This window comes from Chelonia mydas, chromosome 2 (assembly GCF_015237465.2).
Source record: "Chelonia mydas isolate rCheMyd1 chromosome 2, rCheMyd1.pri.v2, whole genome shotgun sequence".
Lineage (NCBI taxonomy): Eukaryota > Metazoa > Chordata > Testudines > Cheloniidae > Chelonia > Chelonia mydas.
Window position 1 is genome coordinate 59,161,007 of NC_057850.1, and position 19,416 is coordinate 59,180,422.

At 40.7% G+C, this 19,416-nt stretch overlaps 1 long non-coding RNA gene across 1 annotated transcript in view; it reads right to left on the reverse strand.

The window, feature by feature from the left end:
• The window catches only part of LOC122464454, a 45,579-nt gene that overhangs the window by 14,503 nt on the left and 11,660 nt on the right, over positions 1 to 19,416 (reverse strand). The window contains exon 2 of the long non-coding RNA XR_006288493.1: positions 18,487 to 18,607. This is a non-coding gene — a long non-coding RNA (uncharacterized LOC122464454). The remainder of the gene's footprint in view (positions 1 to 18,486; positions 18,608 to 19,416) is intronic.

Sequence of the window (19,416 nt, forward strand, 5' to 3'; positions counted from 1 at the left end):
CTGGGTATCTATACATGAAAACTGAGGTTTTCACAAATATTTCTGAACTAATTTGGGGGACGGGAGGGAAGATTACCATTTTGATGCTTCCTGGTTATTCACCCTGCACTGATAAGGCATCTCTTGCCTATACACAAGACAGTGCACAATAAATCTAGTTCACCTGGAGAACACAGGTTGAAAAGATTTGGACGCACCAGTAAATCAGCTCAAGGCAATTTCCAGCAGCAAAATGTTTGTTGTGAAAATAGCGAAAAGAGGCTCTCTTATGGAATGCACTTCTTCGTATACAAACAATTCACTGAAGTCTAACAAACCTGCTACTGAATGCAGGAGGACCTTATTTATCCTCAGTTAAACAAATAAGGTAAATTAATCACTGGTATAACTCCATTGACTAGTGGATCAATCACCCCATCTCACAAAAATAAAAACCAAAAAATTTTAATTTTGCCCCTGAAACATACTGCAAAAATACATTATTTAATGCCGCTTCAAAATAGATCCCTTGATAGGAAATGAGATTTTATAATTCCCTCATAATTTTTAATCTTTGTGTATATTTTAGGAATGCAAATTTCACCGTCTTGATGGGTAGCGTAAGTTTGGTGAGATGGTAACGACTGGTTAAAAATAATGGTGGGACAATATAATAGGAACTAGGTGAACTCTAACTGCTCATTTGGGGGAGAGATAAGTGGATTCCACTGAAACATACTTTCCTCTTTAACTCTTAAAGCTTTATTATTTAGGCACAAATATGCAAGATTCAATCGATCACCATTTCCCTGTTGCATGCCCTTATTTAGCAAATAAATACCACGCAGGTGTGAATTTGTCTAAGGCAGAAATCTTTGGAGGTTTGTTTCAGAGAAAATTTGGCATTTTTGTGGTAGAACGAGAGTTCTCTACCCTTGGAAATCCCCTTCTATTTGGAAGGTGACGCTTGTATATTAACCTGCCAAAATGTGACACTTTGTGGATCTTACCATCTGTGAAATTTTTTCCTCCCCCTCTGAACTATATTCCTGGGTCCTTGCAACAATAGCTGTTTTCTTCACTGGAGCGTTGGCAGGCAGTGCCTGTAGCAGTTATTTTCTTTGTTTTCCTTTTGTCACACTTTGTCTATTTCTTAATGCAGGGTCCAAATCTTCCCACATCTCTCCTGCAGACAATGCCTGGGACTACAATCTTATCAAAATCATATAAACTAAGCATAAGAAAGCCTGCTCAGTAACTAGATGAAAAGATGTTGCAAGAAGTGATGTAAGTAATTCAATAAATAGACCTGTCCTCCTGAGTCAGTATCGACAATTCCCCATCGTGGTGGCCAGATATACTGTCCTACTGGATGAGACAGAAAATAAAGTCCTACTTTGATCATTAAAGATACCATAGAATTTTTCATAAATAGAGGAGTATTCATCTCTGTCCTGGCCAAACTCCAATGATGGAGTTATAATCTCTCCAGCTAACACTCCTTCTTTGATTAAGGTTTCCCACAATAAATATTTTCTCTCATTCTAAAATTCTGTTAACCAAACAGAAAGGGATGTTTTTTTAATTTGGATAACATTGTATTCCTTTCCTATTCTGATATGGTGTACAATATTCCCAGATACTGCTGCAACTATTGGTAGTAGTTACACAGTATTAATTAAAGGACCCAATAAAGATCGAGGCCCCATTGTGCTATGTGCCATATAAACACAGTAAGAAACAGCCCCTGCCTCAAAGAGCTTAGCATCTAAATAGGCAATACAAAGAGTGCTAGGAGAAACAGAGGCAATGTGACGTGCCATTTGTCATTAGCAGAGTCAGGCAAAAAAAAACAAAACAAAAACCCCAGGTCTGCAGAGTCCTACCCTTGTGTTCTGTTCACACTGCCTCTGTTAAATACCATCCTTCACCCCCAGAGGTGGTTCCATTAAGTGATTCCTACATCCTGTACATATTGTCTGTAGAGGACCTGGCAATCCTTATGGATGAAAGACAATACAAAAACACCGTCATTGTTATAACATTATAGTAGCATAATGAGCCAAAGGTTGTTGGGGTCCTGTTCCCTAATCGCATCTGTTTGGCAGGGTTTCCCCTAAGAGTTCCTGATCCCTATAGGAGATTGTACTGCTGTGACCTTTTGTACCAGAAGTTCCATTTATTCTGGCAGGAAACTGGATTTCCGCCTCATGGTCACAGAGGATTCTGCATATAACCCTGGGTTGTACTGAGATTATGTGGCAGGACCAATAGCAAAGACACAAAAATGCCTCCCAAACTGCTGCTAACCTACATTCAGCTGCTGTTTTGGAAGCATATTACAGTCTAGCTATTCTCTTTTGGGAAGACAGCCAAAGATTTTTTTTTTCCCCAGTAACATCCTCTTACTGAGGATGCATTTCAGAGCACGCAAAATAAGGATAAGTGAAGATTAAGGTGAAATGGAGCACTTTGGTTAGATGCATTGCTCCAAGAACTCCACCCAAGAGCTGCTGCCGGTGTTACAGTGACTATTCACCAGCGCAGGCAGATCCAGCCCCTGGAGGGAGACCCACTCCTGTCTGTAGTTTAAGGACTGTGGCCAAGGGAGAACAAGCATATAACTGGGGCTCCTTTTTATTCCAGTGATCCCCAGATTTCTACATTTCTATTACTTTCATTGGACAGTAGAACCAATGAGTGACCACTGGCAGCCAGAATAAAATTTAAAACACTCTAAAAGCTGCTCAGATTTGCATCAGAAGCTGGACCAATACTTGGACAATCCCAGAATGAGGGGAACACAAGGGGATTTAAGCTATTAGCCAGGATGGATAAGGAATGGTGTCCCTAGCCTCTGTCTGTCAGAGGGCAGAGATGGTTGGCAGGAGAGAGAGATCACTTGATCATTACCTGTTAGGTTCACTCCCTCTGAGGCACCTGGCATTGGCCACTGTCAGACAGGATACTGGGCTGGATGGACCTTTGGTCTGATCCAGTGTGGCCATTCTTATGTTAAGCTGCATTGTAGCCCTACCCCAGAACAGCATTGAGCACTTCTTGGCTGTTGCCTAGGATCTGGGTTTCTTACCTGTAAATTCAGGAATAAAGGGCAACAACCCATTCTATGATTAAAGAAATTCACCAATGGGAAAAAATCAGAAGACCTAAGAAATTTTTATTCCTCACTTCAGCAAATACGTAAAGTGCAGTCAAATGTAAGTGATTACTGTTTACTTTAGATATTGCAGGGAATTGTTCATTTTCTAGGCAGCTCAAGTAATTTCTCCTGCACTGATACCTTTCAGTTCTAACAGACTGTTTTACTGATGAGAACGACAGTAATGCATAAATCTGTCATAATAAAAAAAGTTGGCATCCAGATGTTGGATGATTGGTACTTTGGAGACTGGTATGGTCACCAGACAAGAACTGCAGTTTTTTGTACCTAAAAAAGCAATCCATCAACCCTAAAAGCTTTTAGAGAAATTCAATACCTTGATGCAACTTTGTTGAGGAAACAGTCATCAATTACCTCTCTCTGTTATCATCCATACTGTATATTTAAGTACACTAGTAAAATTGCACCTGCACAATAATTACAGAATATTTGTGTTCTCTATTTGTAAGGACTAAAAGAGATGCAGGATCTGACCTCTTTCAAAAGGAAAAAACACTGAGACCTGCAGAAAACAAAAAAATCCTATATATAGTTATAGATACAGGTGTATATGCAATATGATACATGCATACTTATTTGACAGCATCCCTAAATAAAGCAGAAAAAACATTTGCTTTCCTACTACCAAAAAAATCGCAACTTTGATAGAAGGCCGTAAGAACATTAATATCTAATACAACCAATCAGGCCTCCAGCTATTTAATATAGTTCAGCTACCTACAGCATCTGAGGAATGCTGGGGTGCAGGGACAACAGGCCACATTCAACTTCCACAGGTCAATATTTCTGCCCCAACTTCATGTACAAGGAGTGTTACAGGAGTCTACATGGGTTCTGCACCATTTAAAGACTCCCTTATGTCAGGGGAAGTGACCAGGTAAGCTAGCTTCAGTACTGCTTTGTGGCAATGCAGCTAAGAATCAGGCCATTATTTTTAGAACTTTTTCATGCACTTTAATAAATCTTAAATGCTAGGAACTCTGGAATTACAGTTGATACCTGTGATGTTAGGGACTGGTTAATGTAATAACTGACTGTCCACTATCACCCCAATTACCTTTGCCCTCTTAAATCTTCAAAAATTCAGACACAGCAACATAAACAGTATTAAAACAGACATTTTCTCTCAAATTTTAATGTCTTCCACTAACCCCACTATGAGGCAACACATCTGTTACTCACTCCCTCATCCTGTCTCCACTGGTGAGATCTTGAGCTACCTTCCTCCCACCCCATCAAAGTCCTGAGAGAGGGGGTTCTCCTCCATTCCTCTGCCCTAATCACTCAGTGTGTATATAAAATTATAATATATACAATTTCATTGTAATCTCTATATTTTAATTTCTATAACATTGTATATATTATTGATGTCATACTGCATCCGTCACATGCTTTTCTGTATTTACTTGAAAAACAGCTGTTTACATCTTCCTATACTAACCCCTAAATACCGCTCTGAAGCTGGGCCAACGTAACAGAGAAATTTGGTGTCTGTAGGCCAAACCATTTTGTAGCTATAAGCAGCTTAAAAAAAAAAAAGCACCAAAATGATTCTTCACATTGAAAGGCTCTTCATTTTCTGAACTCTTGTCTTTATAAAAGTTCTTGTACAATTTGAATAAAGCTTTCAAAATAGGAAAATGATCATTCTAGCCATGGGTAAGATAGGCCATGTAAACTTTCAAGTGGCCCAGAGGAATACTGATAAGACAGCAGGAGTATTTGAGCAAGAATGTGGCCCAAGTGAGCTGCAGCAGCAACACAGCTGGGAACCAATAGCAGGTTAGTTTACAACTAACATTTTTCTGTATGTCTGTGAAAACAGCTCACCCCCCTGCAATTCTCCCATGGAAGCACTAAGATGCACCTCTCTGCAGTGAGGCCAAAAAGACAAAATTTAGAGCTCATTGGAGAAGGCATTCTGGAACCAAAAAAGGAACAGAAGGATTTCAATTTTTGAAATCCTCTTTACTTTTGGAATCTCCAAATCTTCAGAATGACAAAATCTGAAACAAACTTTCCCAAAATAATTATACCATGGTATAAAATAAGTAACATTTCAGGTGGATTATTTTAATATTGGTGAAGTTATGGAAGGGAAAGCCAAGTATATTGTTAGAAGTGGACTTCATCCCTAACTATGGAGGGACAACTAGCCTTTCCACAGTAAATTAAACCAGAAAGAATGAAAAAGGAGGTCTGTATCCTGCCTATCAAATCCAGGGTAAGTGGCCTTGGCTCTCATGAAACTCTTCAGGAAGAACTAAGCGTACTCAATACCACACAGAAAGCACAAAAAGCTTATCAGAATTAAGGCCTCAGTAATATGTTGAGGGTTGAGATGAAATAAAAAAAATGTGTTTCTGCCTAAGGGCTCATCAAGAAATGTAACTTAAAGTTGCATAACTCATTTTCTTGATTTAATTCCTTCTATACTTGAAGATTTTGATTTACTCAGAATAGTAATTTAGCCTCCAACAGAAACCTATAAATGAGTGTCAGTTCAAGCAGCATGGGTTAGAAAAAGACGTCTAGTAACACACGAGACAAAAAAGCTCATAGTGAACAAGAAAAGCAATAAAGTTTTGATTTGACAAATAACCATACTTATTTCCTCCCTATTTATAGCTACAAGGTGAGGTAAAACTCCATTTTTAGAAGTGACCTTGCACATTATAAGAACAACATCTGTACTTTTTCTATTCAATGTGCTAGCACAGCACTGATGAAAAAGAGAGAAAAAGGAAATATTACTCAATACAGGAATAGCTCCCTCTGCTGGACTTGAATTCTCCTTTTTTCTGGCTTCCTGATTTAAAATGTTAAAGCTAAAAGATACATTGAATCATTTATAGCAGAAATTATCCTTAGGGTTTTTAAAAAAAAAAAAAAAAAACTAATGATTTTCATAAATGACTTCTGATTTGGGGTGCTCAATTTGAGACACCTTAAAGGAATCCATGTTGCCAAAAGTGCTGGGTGCCCATGTTCTGAAAACCAGGCCCCTGTAAAGGTGGAACAAGCTGAGCATCTAAACTTGAAGGACCCAAAACAAAATGCAACTAAACGTTAAGAAATCAATCTATTGTTGTGCTGCTAGGTTGTGATGGCTAAGGATGGGCAAAACTGTTCAGGAGTAGAAGAACGGACCCTGAAGAAGTTAAACCCAAACCTGGAACTGTTCTTGATACAGTATTTTTAACAATTGTGTTAATGTTTCTGATATATTTTCTCCATTTTAAATATCCTTATACTTCCACAAAATGAAAAAAAATTCTGCAAGACAAACTATTCTTGTGGTATCAGTATTTACAACCTAGCCAAAACTAAGAGGGACTGGAAATCTCACTAGGCAGCCCATTCTCCTTAAGGACCTAGTCCTACTCCCAGTAAAGTTAATTGGCATTTTACAATTGATTTCAATGGGAATAGGATCCAACCCAATTTCTCCTGTTCCAAAACGTTCAGAGGCACTTAACCAAACCATACTGAAATTTCTACCCTTTAGCGTTCACCTATTGTTACTCCTGACATGAGAAAGGTTGCTACTAAAAAGGCAATTGTTACCACACAGATATCTGAAATGCTGCAGTTAAGCCCTTATACTGTAAATAGGAAATAAGGACATGATCATGCAGACCTGATTCACATATATAAAATTCTTGACTTTGGTGCATGTCCTCCCACCAGTAAGGATTAAAGGCTGCAATTTGGCAAATAATTTGATCGTGCTCTTAAATTCAGCCCTATTCAGCAAAGCATTTACACGTGTAACTTTAAGCATTGAAGAAACGAGGCGGGTCAGGTAATCTCTTTTATTGGACCAACTTCTGTTGATGAGAGAATCAAGTCAAAGAGCTCCGTGTGACTTGTCTCTCTCACAACAGAAGTTGTTCCAGTATTGGACATTACCACACCCACCTTCTCTCTCAGATACCCTGGGACCAACACAGCTAAAATTACACTACATTTAAGCATTGACATCAATTTGATTTTAGTAGGTGAATGAAGTTAAGCATGCATCTAAGTGCTTTGTTGAATAGAAATGGACTGCTGATCTGAAGTTTTTATAAGGTTCCTTACCAGAATTTTATTTTTTCTGAACACATTGGGCGAGATTCTGCCTCTGCACCCTCCCCTGGGATAAGTTAGACAGCCCTGGGGGCTAAAGTTAGTCCAGGCTGAAGTATCTCCAGGCTGCTCTGTGGGCCACAGAATCTTCACTGCCTCCCAAAACCCTCTCCTCTACGCCAGGATTGGGAGGGAGACCTCAGAATGCAGTCTTACAATTGTCTTCCTCAGTGCAGGCACCAAGGAATCCTCTCTCAGGCAGAGAGAGAGACTTTTAGTCCTCTTAGCCAGTGTACGGGGACTAGAGTAGAAGTGAGGATATCACCCATTGTCCTTTCAGATCCACACTGTAGGGGTCTCACATCCTGCCACATGAGCCACAACTACTCAGAAGTGTAAAGCCATTATTAGGAAACCTGCCCCTCAGATCCAGCATTGTGGAACAAAGGGTTCCAGAATGCCCCTCAGCTCCTCTTTGCCTCACGCAAAATTAAGATATTCTAGAGGAGGAGAATGACTGCGCCGCACCTTAAGCAGGGGCTGTTGTCCAGCTTGCCAGGGGAGAGGGAACAGCACTTTACAGGGGAAGGATGGGAGAAGGGCTCAGAAGCTGCTGCAAAAGGGGAAGTGGATCAGCATGGTGATGCTGACTGATCCCAGGGACCGGAAGGGCTGGGAAGTTGAACAGGGGCAAGCCCTTTTTCCACGGACTAGAGATAGCACTCACCCTCCTTCCCTTTGAGGTGGCAAAATATCAGGTGTGGTCATCATGCTAGTCACTCCTTTCTAGGTGGGCTAGATAGAAATATTTCCCTCACCACCAGATTGGCCTAGCTGAAGGGCGGGGGGGGGGTCATCTTCCCTGCAGTGGGTTTGGGGGCATGGGCTTTGTTATGGTGAGTAGGGAAGGGTCGTAGGCTATATATCAAAACTCATTATATAAGTGAGGGGCAGATGTCCAGTGCAGCTACCCACAGGGAACGTTTACAGTGACCAGATAAATGGCTTGGTAAAGGACTTAAAGAGAAGATGTTTGTAAAAGGAGCAGGATGGGGGTGTTGGGGGCTCCAATGACTGGTACAGCAGGGAGCCAACACCCTCCCCCCAACTTTCCTTATAGCCCACTGTGGCGGGGCTTGTATCTCAACAGCCCCTTAAGACAAGAGAGGCTGGGTTACCTACCGTCTACTACACCCAAGTCCGTGTTCTAAACCCCTTTGTAGTTAGCACAGTAGTGTCTTGTGAGGGAAATGGGTCCGTCCCCCCCAGATGAGGCCATTAGCTATTTAACTTCTGTCTCACACAGAATACTCTGATGACAGATGTGAATAGGAACAGCATTTTATGAATGCATGAACTAATATAGTTTTCACTGTATTGAAATTATTGAAAATAAATGTTCATCATCACTCATTTTAAGTCATAAATCTTTTTAATGTGAATCTGTGGGGCTCTGCTTTAGCATTGGGGCAGAATTTGCAGTACAAATATATAAACATATATCTTTAAGTTAGATATTGGACCAGTACTGATTACTACCACAACGCTGTAGAGTCTCATGACAGAAATATTAAATTACCACAATTCTTAGTTAATTTATCCTGAGCACTGTAAACCTTCTAGGGCCCTTGACATCAAATAGATGTCATGTGCAAGGAAGAAAGTGATTTTAATTGCTTACTTGGAAGGGTCTTCATCATACCTTATTCAATGAAATTTTAGGGTATAACTAATTCTCAGATGTAAAGCTAAAAGACGGATTTGAATACAAAATAATAGCATGTTGACCATAACACCTGTTAAATTGAGGTCAATTAACAGATTAAATGAGCCCATCCCCGTCCAGCCCCAGTACCCTCATCCATCATTCTAACCTTGCCATTTTCTGACCTTTAGACTCTACTTCCGCTCCAGCTGTCTAGTCCCTGGTACCGTCTCTGTAATCCCTTCTATTCCCTTTCCCCCTTTTTTCTAAGGTCTTCTCACCTCTGGCCCCACATCCAGGTGATCATCTGGAAGTATTCTCTCTGCCAAGGAAAAGCAGTTAGGATTTGGAGTATGGACAAACATTGGCTGATAAGTAGCATGTCCTTTAGAAACAGCTAATAAAATATGAGAAACCAAAATTTAAAAAGTGAGAGGTTTTTAAAATATTTGAAGGGGGAAGACGTAGAGCAAAAATTGATTTAAAAAAATACATTAAAAATTTAACTAAAATCACAAAGTATTTTCCTGCATAAATAATTGAAGTTTTTAATCATTATTACTATAAAGAAACCAATCCAGATTTCATTAAAGTGAGTACGGACCAATCTAGTAAACCCTTCTACACATTTAACTTTAAACAAGAATGGATTCAATGACATCAGTGGGAGTGCTCAAAGTTACACACATGGACCCCATTTCAAACCATCCCTTGCAGGATCACACTTTAGGAAAATGCTGAATAGGGATGGGCTTAAGCACATGCTTAAATTCTTTGCTGAATTTGTGCCATATCTTGCTTAGAGACCCAAAGAAATGTAAATGTACATTGTAAGAAAATTGGTGTGCTGTTTTACTCACCACTTACAATTTTCAAATTTAGAAAATTCTAATTTTACTAAAAAATTGTGCACACAGCAGAGAATATGAATTAGGGCGTTAATTTTGTGAACAGAGATCACAGACTCTGGCCAATGTCATTTTATTTATTTAAACTGAAAACTATAATACCTATTTGACAAGGCTAAATTCTGACATAGTGTAAGTCTGAGGACTTACACTAGGGTTGACTGTGGCCCATGGTATGTGCGACCAACACCCCCACTAACTAATTTCCTCCTCTTTCTGTCATCATATTGAAATGTAAAAATATATGGCACCTGGCCATACTTAAAATAATAAAAATTGTTCCATGTTTTCCTGCTGTGAATATATTCTCAGATGTATCTGCCGAATACATGTTTTAACATTTTCTTGCACATAGAACATTTTCCTTTTTATCTGCTGTTTTAATAAGAACCATTTCCAACTCTATGGACCCTTATTTGTTTTCTGGTAATTTGCCATGCAGCTGACTCATGAACAGCACTTGTTTTGGATAATGAAATTACTTTTAAGCTTATTGAAGATTTAAATAGGATTTCCCAGTGCATAAAATGTATCTGGGGAAAAAAAAGCTGAAGCGTGGAGAATATAATATGGCATCAGAGAGTGGGAAAGAGCTCCACTGAAGTAGAAATGGTTGTCGTGATCACCAACACAGTTCAGAAACTAAAAATATGTCCTTTGTTCATGAGGAACATTTGAGTGACTCAAATGACAAGTTGACTCATCTTAGGGAACAACCAAAAAAACACCCCAGAAAAAACCCAAGGACGAGAGCTCATTGAGATGCTGTAAGAACAACCTGGCTTAAATATAGGTGATGTACAGGTGCTAAAGAATTGTGTTAGTAACAGCAAAGTAGGATAGAACAACATTTGAAGCACTAACAAAAAACTGCAGTGATAATGATGTCCCTTTCCCTCATAAGGTACTTGCTATACATCATTTTTCCCCACACCTTTCAGAGAGGCTATGCTGATTACACTATCTGAGGATCTGGGCTTGAATATTTAAAGTTAGCTATCACAACTCCTCAGAGTCATAGTTTATTACTTCATTTCTCAGCGTTAAGAAGCCCAGAGACTGAATTTGTATTAAAAAAAAAACAAACAAACAAAAAAACACCCAAATCAAATGGTTTTGTTTCTGCTTCCTAACTGAATAATGAAAACTTTAAATAGATGAATAATAAATTAATATTTTGTTTGTACACTAACACCCTGATTCATGTGGAAATATGGATATCTGTAGGAAGAACCTCCTTCTCCAAAAATATATGTGAAATTTGTTTACAAGAATGTTTGGACAGACATAAAACATGGGATGAACATAGTCAAAATGAACAGCTGTTTAGAATTCAAAGAAATGACTCCAGTGTATGTGTAGCTATTCATGTCAATGAAAGGCTTTGGCAGTTAGGAAAGATTCAGCAGCTAGAACCTTTCCTGACTGCCGGAGCCCTTCTATGTGGAAAGGCTACTACAACAGGGATGCAGAGGGACCCTACGCTGCTAAAAAGAGCACTGTAGATGGAGGAAACGCTGCTTGAGCAAGTAGAGTGCCATGTAGGGTAAATACCTGAGTACATATCCACAGGGATCAGGAATGTCTTTACTCATGTAAGCAGTGCCTCACCATCTACACTGATACTAAACTGTGCTAAGGGACCATGTAGTGCAGCTCAAACTTTAGCAACCCAAGGACCCCGATTTTCATTTAAAATTGTTCAGGGATCCCCAAGCCTCCCCACTCAGCCCTTGTCCTGCACCCTTCCCTGAGGCCATGCCCCCCACTCGCTCCATCCCCCCTCCCTCCGCCACTTGCTCTCCCCCACTCTCACTCACTTTCAGCAGGCTGGGGCAGAGGGTTGGGGTGCAGGAGGAAGTGTGGGGTGCAGGCTCTGGGAAGGAGTTTGGGTGTGAGATGCAGGCTCTGGAAGAAAGTTTGGGTGCAGGTTCTGGGCTGGGGCAGGAGTGTGGAAGGGGGTGAAGAGTGCAGCGCTTACCTCAGGCAGCTCCCGAAAGCAACTGGTAGATCCCTCTGGCAGCAGCTCCTAGGCTGGGGGGGGGGAAGAGTCTGGGGGTCTCTGCGTGCTGCCCCTGCCCTCAGGCACCTCTCCCGCAGCTCCTGTTGGCTGCAGTTCCCAGTGCTTGGGGCAGGGACAGCGTGCAGAGATCCCACACACACCCCCCAGGGGCCACAGAAACATGCCGACTGCTTCCAGGAGTGGCATGTAGCCAAGGCAGGTAGGAAGCCTGCCTTAGCCCTGCTGCACTGCTGGACTTTTAGGAGGCACTGAGAGGGTGGGGGGAGGAGTTTATCAGTGGGCCCCCCCAACCCTCTGGGGTACCCTCGGGGACCCCAGTTTGAGAAACTCTGGTGTAGTGTATGTACTCTACATGCCATCGAAAGGAGTGTGCCTATCTTAGAAGCTATTAAGTTCATTACAAACAGTAGTTAACCTAATGATTTTAGATTCTTTTATCACACCTCCCTCTCCACAGTCTTTCTGCAAAAAGAAAGTGTGTTGGTTTTTTGTTGGGTTTTTTTTGGCAATTTTCTGATCCTTTTCCCCCCTGATCTGTGGGCCTTGTCCATGCTGCCTTAGGATGTCTACTAATGTGAAAGTGTATGTTAGTCACAGTGCTGGCTACTCTCATAATTTTAACAACAAGTCTCAATATTTGTTTTCCTAAAATCCCCAGCACCTGGAGTCATGGGATAGAGAAAATCTCAGCTTTAATTTAAATAAAAAGTAAGTTTCTAGCCCTCATAGTTGGAGAAAAGTTAGAAAAGGTGATCTGAGTGCACCTTAAAGCTTCAAAAACCAGAAGACAAATTCAAGTAAGTTTCTCTCCCCCACCCCATTATTTTTAAAGCAAATCTTATGATTTTCTGACCAAATTCATGATTTTTGAATGTGTGCGGGAGGAGAGGGTTGGTGGTACTGTTTTGTCTGGCATCACACACTATAGCATACTTGTTGCAGTAGAATATTAATGTGTCTGTTTTAGGGTTTTATACTGCCACCCATCACTATAGTACATGAGCATCTAATGGAAACCAAGGTCCTGATCCTACAGACACTAATGCTGATACCTAACTTTACTCATAGGAGTAGTCCTTCTGAATTTATAAGGATTACTTATGTGAATACAATTAAGCATGTGCATAAAAAGGCAACAGATTAGGGGCCTAAAATGTATAATCTAGGTATTGTAAAATACACGAGTGTATTATTGTTAACTATGAAGCAGAACTGCACCCTTATGTCAAACAAAGGTATACACTGCTGGTATTTTTGCTAATTAAAAAGAGTTAAAACACATTTAATTTTAAAACATTTTCCAATATACAGTAATTTTAGGGAAAAACAATGCAAGTGTTTCCTATGGATAATCTTAAACTGAAATACAAGTCTGTCACTTTTGGTGAGTTCATGACACTCATTTACTAAATCAAAACCAAAGCAAAATTTTACAGTTCTCTAGCCATGAGGCATACAGAATATTTGGTTACCAACAAGTTTTAAAACATTCAAAGCATCTGTTATAATGTCCAAAAAAAAATCCAACAAACTAAGATGTCAGAGCCCTTGTCAGAGTATACTTTCTAAATCCCTCTTTTTTGCAACAGCATCAATCATCTCTTTCAAGAAAAAAGAAAAAGGGAAAGGGTGAGCAAGCAGGAGACTTTTCAATTACAGACATTATAGATACACCCTGTATAAAATTAGTTTCTGTAACAACCATGTCAACCTTTCTCCTTTAATCCAACATTTCAAAGGAACCAGAGACAGAAATCATCACAGCTGAGAGGATTTCATTTCTAATTTCATGTTACGATTCTTTGCCCTTAATTGTGTTTCAAACAGCATTAATAAAATTAACGTTTGTCCACAAGAATGTATCTAAGGCTAAAAGAATTAGTCACTTGTTACCTGCTTGGTTCTACATTTGTATGGCATTTTTATCTGTGAACTACATTTCTGAGAGTTCTGAAGCATAGCCCAGGAAGACTGTCCATAATTTATAAAGTTATCTACATTTTTGAACAAGCTATTTTTCAATGTGCAGAATGTACTGTACTTGTTCCAGCAAAGTTATCATTAGAAGGAGAGCATGGATTTCTCCAGACTTTCATCATCTTGTGCTTGGAAACTAAGAAAAACATCTGATTGTTGTTTAGTCCACTGACTGCTAATATTTCTGACCTTTGCAGCCTTTATTATGAGCCAAGATCTCATAGTTTGCAGTATAATTATTGTTCACTCATTTCACAAGTAAAATAACAGAGTGTGCATGTCATATCAAGAAGAGGAAGGAATTTCTACCCAGGTTGCTAATAAACATCTCATCCACCTTTTCCACACAGCCTTTCAGAAGGAATATTCCAAACTAAATGCTTCTGTAACAGTGTGAGACTGTAGCATCCAGACTCTATATTAGGTTTGCCACTCTATTTCTTTCATGCCAATCTGCCCAAGTGGTAAAGTCTCGTGCTTTTACATCCAGCTGTCTTAGATTCAGTCTCCACAAACAACCCAGCCAGAGTGGTGTTAAATTTGGCTATTCTATCTATAAGCACGAGATCACAATCTGCTCCCAAAGTCAGAAAAAGAAACCTAGAGTCCTGATGCTCCAAGCTCCACTGCTCTCACAAATATTTATGTAACTGGCAATGCATGTTATGTGCCTCACTGTATGAGCTGGTCCATGTAGAGAACAAAACGTTGCTTGCCCTCATCTAAATATTCCTATAGCTCAGTGATTCTCAACCAGGGGTACACAAGGGTCTTCCAGGGGGTACATCAACTCATCTAGATATTTGCCTAGTGCTGTAACAGGCTACATAAAAAGCACTAGCAAAGTCAGTACAAACTAAAATTTCATAGACATTGACTTGTTCATACTGCTCTGTAGACTATACACTGAAATGTAAGTACAATTTTTATATTCCAACTCACTTATTTTATAGTTATATGGTAAAAATGAGAAAAAGCAATTTTTCAGTAACAGCATGCTGTGACACTTTTGTATTTTTTGTAAGCAAGTAGTTAAGTGAAGTGAAACTTGGGAGTACACAAGACAAATCAGACTCCTGAAAGGGTCACAGTAGTCTGGAAAGGTTGAGATCCACTGCTACAGCTGACATAAAGAGGTCTGTGCTGTAGATATTAATGCTGTGTGTTCAGTCCCTGCTGATAACTTAGGTGTAACACTGAGTGTATTGAGTTAGGGGTAACTGCTTTAATGGTTTTACACTGAAAAACATGTAGTTACAAGTGAGTTGGATGTTGTGTTACTATTTCTTTTACTGTTGCAGTTCAGGTTATTTTGGGTAATGGGAGCTGTTCCTCTAAGACCAGAGTTTCAGAGTAGCAGCCGTGTTAGTCTGTATCTGCAAAAAGAACAGGAGGACTTGTGGCACCTTAGAGACGAACAAATTTGAGTATAAGCTTTCGCGAGCTACAGCTCACTTCATCAGATGCACAGGACCTAATTCAGTGATTAATATTTATTAAAAAAAATTCAAAGTCAAGTTTGTTGTGACTGTAATCAGTTGCAAACTGTCACGGTTTTATTGAGAGTTGCACAATATTTGTGCTTTTCTTAATACCTCAGCACCTAGAGTCATGCAATTATATGACAGTCCCACCTTTCTTTCATTTTTTTTTTTAAATGAAAGAAAAAACAGTTCCCAGCCCTCAGTTGTGGAGAGAAGTTTGAAAATGTGATTAGAAAGCACCCTAAAAGCTCAAAAGCCAGAAGGTAGCATATTATCTTTAAAATCTCATTATTTTGGTGGCACTGACTCATGATTTTTGAAGGCTCTGGGTTGGCAATATTGTTGTTTGCTCCTACTTTTTCTTTTTAGTTATTTGGTAGATGTGATAATTTGTAGCTCAGTCTATAGCAAAACATTTCCAGATATTACTCTTGCTATATACTGCCCTCCAGTGGATTCTTGTCAAAAATGAAATTGAAAGGAGATTAAATAGAAATTATATTCATATTTATAGCCTTCTAGACTCTTTGCCTGCAGAGACTCACATACATGCTTAACTTTAGGCACATGACTAGTTCCACTGGAGTCCAAAGTTAAGCATATGCTTAAGTATTTACAGGAGCAGGGTCTAACTCAGCACTGATAAATATTTATTAAAAATTCAAAGATTGCACACTTTAAATTCTACTAGTTACAATTCCTTATAAGATCAAGGGAAGAAATCTTACAATCTCGTGCCTGATATCAGACTTTCATTGTTTGGAACTTTCCAGTTTCAGTCACCAACCTCTCTTTACACCAATCATAGCTGGAGAGTTATCATTAAGGAAGGGCCTCAACCAGCTATTTTATATGCATACGTAGTGAGTTGAGGAATCTGTGCAATTTTTTAATTTGTGTAAGACCATAAACTCTATGTATTTTATCAAACTGCAAATATTTTGAAGGTGCACCTTTCTGTCTTGTCCATTGTCATTTTGCCTCCATGATGACTGAAATTCTAAGGGTTAGTGACACAGGGCTGACCTCTAGTCAAATACGGACACATTAGACAAAAGCTGGTTTCTGCCCAGGAGAACTGGTTTATCACCTGGTAAAGGCCTGGGATCACCTGAGGAGTCTGATTCTAGAGTCACCTATAGAGGAACTAGAAGCTTATAAAAAGGAGGAGCTTATCTATTTGGGGGTCGTTAGCCACTTTTCACCTGTTCAAGACGACAGAAGTTGCTGCAGCAATCTGAGGCACAGGAGATCCCTGCCTACCTGAATTCAGATGGTCCCTGTCACTAGCCCATATGCCATCCCATGCCTCAGTTTCCCCTTTTGTCATATAAATAAGTCTTGACTCAGACTTTCCTTCTGTCAATCCCTTATTCAGGGGAAACTGTTTTTCAAAAAATCACTAAACCAACAAAGAAATAGTCCAAGGCTTCCATTTCTTCTTTACCAGAGTCTCTTGCCTCTTCTTATCCATCAATTGCCAGCACCCTCTCTTGCCTCTCAGACTCAACTACTCTGGTCCCTGCCCCTGCTGGCGTCAGTCTCTGGTTTAGCTACTCCTCTTCAGGGAACTAACTTTCACAGTTACTTGCCCTCATTAGGGGTTTCTTTCTATTTGCAGCATATTCTTCAGCTTTCCTGCTCCCTGCCCCAGAGCCAAGCTCACACTATAGGCCTCTCTGGAACTGAGAGACAGGAGCTCCCTAACTCTCTCCTTTCCCCCCAGGGACTCTGACAGTTCTCTGGGGCTCTTCCTGCTAAGCCTAAACCTAAGCCTCCATTAGGGCTTCTGCAGAGAACTCCCTTCTCTTATGGGCAAGTTCATATTAATACTATCATAGCAGCCTCTTCCTAATTCAGCTGTCGCACTTCTAACTAACTAAAGGGTGTCACCTGAAATACCTAATTGCTCTCAGATGTAGCCAGCAGGGTCATAGCCCTATGACAGTTGCCCAAGGGAAGGGTGAGCTATAGGGAGGGGCATTGTATGCAGGATGTGTGTTATTTTCTATGTGAGCTGTACTCTGTATTTCTTGTGCTCAAGTAAAGAGCAATAGTGTCTTCAGATCCAGTACAAAGTCAGTCTTTTCATGATGTGCTACACCTACCATTTGCCCTTTGAAGAGTTAATGTGTGGGCCTAAAATACCCACACAGCTGAAGTTCTGAGAGAGGGTGTGTTTGAGCTGAGGAGTGTCAGCAGTGGTAACAGGAGCGAGGCAGTTGGACCATGAGGTTTGAGCTCTCAAAAGAAGGGGTCCCATCCACTGTCTAGCACTCAAGCATGCATCTAAAGTCCTCAAGACAGCAGCAGCTTTGCCTGGACTTGGTTCAAACTCCAGAGCTTAAAGCACATGAGATCCCATGGTTAGCTCCCCTCACTGCAGTCCAGTGAGTGGACAAGAAGGGCTGCTCAACTGGACCTGTTGGAGTATCATCTAAGACCAAGCTGATACCATAGTCTGTAGGGTTTTTATTTGTCTACGCCTCTTCTATAGATTTTTCAGAGACAGGTTGCTAAAAACCACCACATTTTTATTATGAGTTAGTTACTAATATTATATAGCTGTCGAAGGACTAGTTCAGTCAGCTCTAACCAGCTGACGCAACTGAGCAAGACAGAGCTGCAAGTACTCTCAGACAAAATTTATTGTTTGAGCATAGTTTAAATTATTATTGTTCAGTCCATTAATATTAGTCCTGTGAATACATGCAGCTCTTCACTGGAGCTTAAACCAATACAGAAAGGGGGAAAAAATCATTTAACACCAACTTTAGGTTTTAATTTAATTCTTATTTTAAAAGTCTGATTTTAACAATATCAGATGTACTCGAATAGCCATAAAAAGGGGGTTTTAGTCTTAAAAAAAAAAAAAAGGCAAGGAAACTTCTGTTTATAATCCCATTCAGCCCAATCAAAAGGGACTCAGTTTCCCCCACCCCCTTCTTCTGAATTTACTAGTAATTTTGAAGATATGTTTATTCTGAATGGCAGAATCAAAAGGCCACAGGTTCTTAATAACCATGATTCACTACCAGGGGAGGGCAGACGCCAACACTGCAATATGCCATATGTTGGCTCACAGTATTTTAAATCCTGACTAAACTAGGTAAGATGAGAACATTCATGTTTTTTCTATGAAAAATTACTTTCCTCACCTTTACGCAGTTTTTACAGGCAAAGTATCTAAGAGTTTAGGACTTCAGTCACTTTTGTCCAGTCCTGTTCACCGAAGCCAAGGAAGTTTTCCCAAATATTTGATTGGCAGCAGCATCAGACCTGTAAGTTAGAGCAGTTGCCAAGTCAGCTTTATGACTCTCCCAAAATCTGGGGAGGCGGAAAAGTGGTTTAATAGCCTTCTCCCGACTCCACTGTATTAAGTAGGAGTTCAACACAACCGAGGATCCAGGATCCAGCTAGGATTGCTAGGTGTCCTGTTTTTTTTTTTTTTTTTTTTTTTTTTTTTTTACCAGAATGCCCAGTCGAAAGGGGACCCTAGCAACTCTGGTCAGCATTGCTGACCGGGCCTTTAAAAGTCCGGTCGGTGATGCAGCAGTGCTAAGGCAGACTCCCTGCCTACCATGGCTCCGTGTGGCTCCTGAAAGCAGTGGCATGTCCCTCATCTGGCTCCTATGCGTAGGGGCAGCTAAGGGGCTCTGCACACTGCCCCCACCCCAAGCGGCAGCTGCTTGTAGTAAGTGCCACCCAGAGCCTGCACCCCTTACCCCCTCCCGTGCTCCAGCCCTGATCCCCCTCTTGCCCTCCAAACCCCTTGGTTCCAGCCTGGAGAACCCTCCTGCAGCCCAAACCCCTCATCCCCAGCCAGAACCCTCACCCCCTGCCCCCCCCACTCCAAACCCCTCCATCCCATCCCGGAGCACCCTCCTGCACCCCCAAACCCCTCATCCCCAGTCCAACCCCAGAGCCCACACCCCCAGCCAGACTCCAGCCTAGTGAAAATGACTGAGTGAGTGGGGAGAGCGAGTGACAGGGGAAGGGGGATGGAATGGTGGGTAGGGACTTGGGGAAAGGGCAGGGCCTCAGAGGAGAGGCGGGGCAAGGGTGTTCTGCTTTGTGCAAGTAGAAAG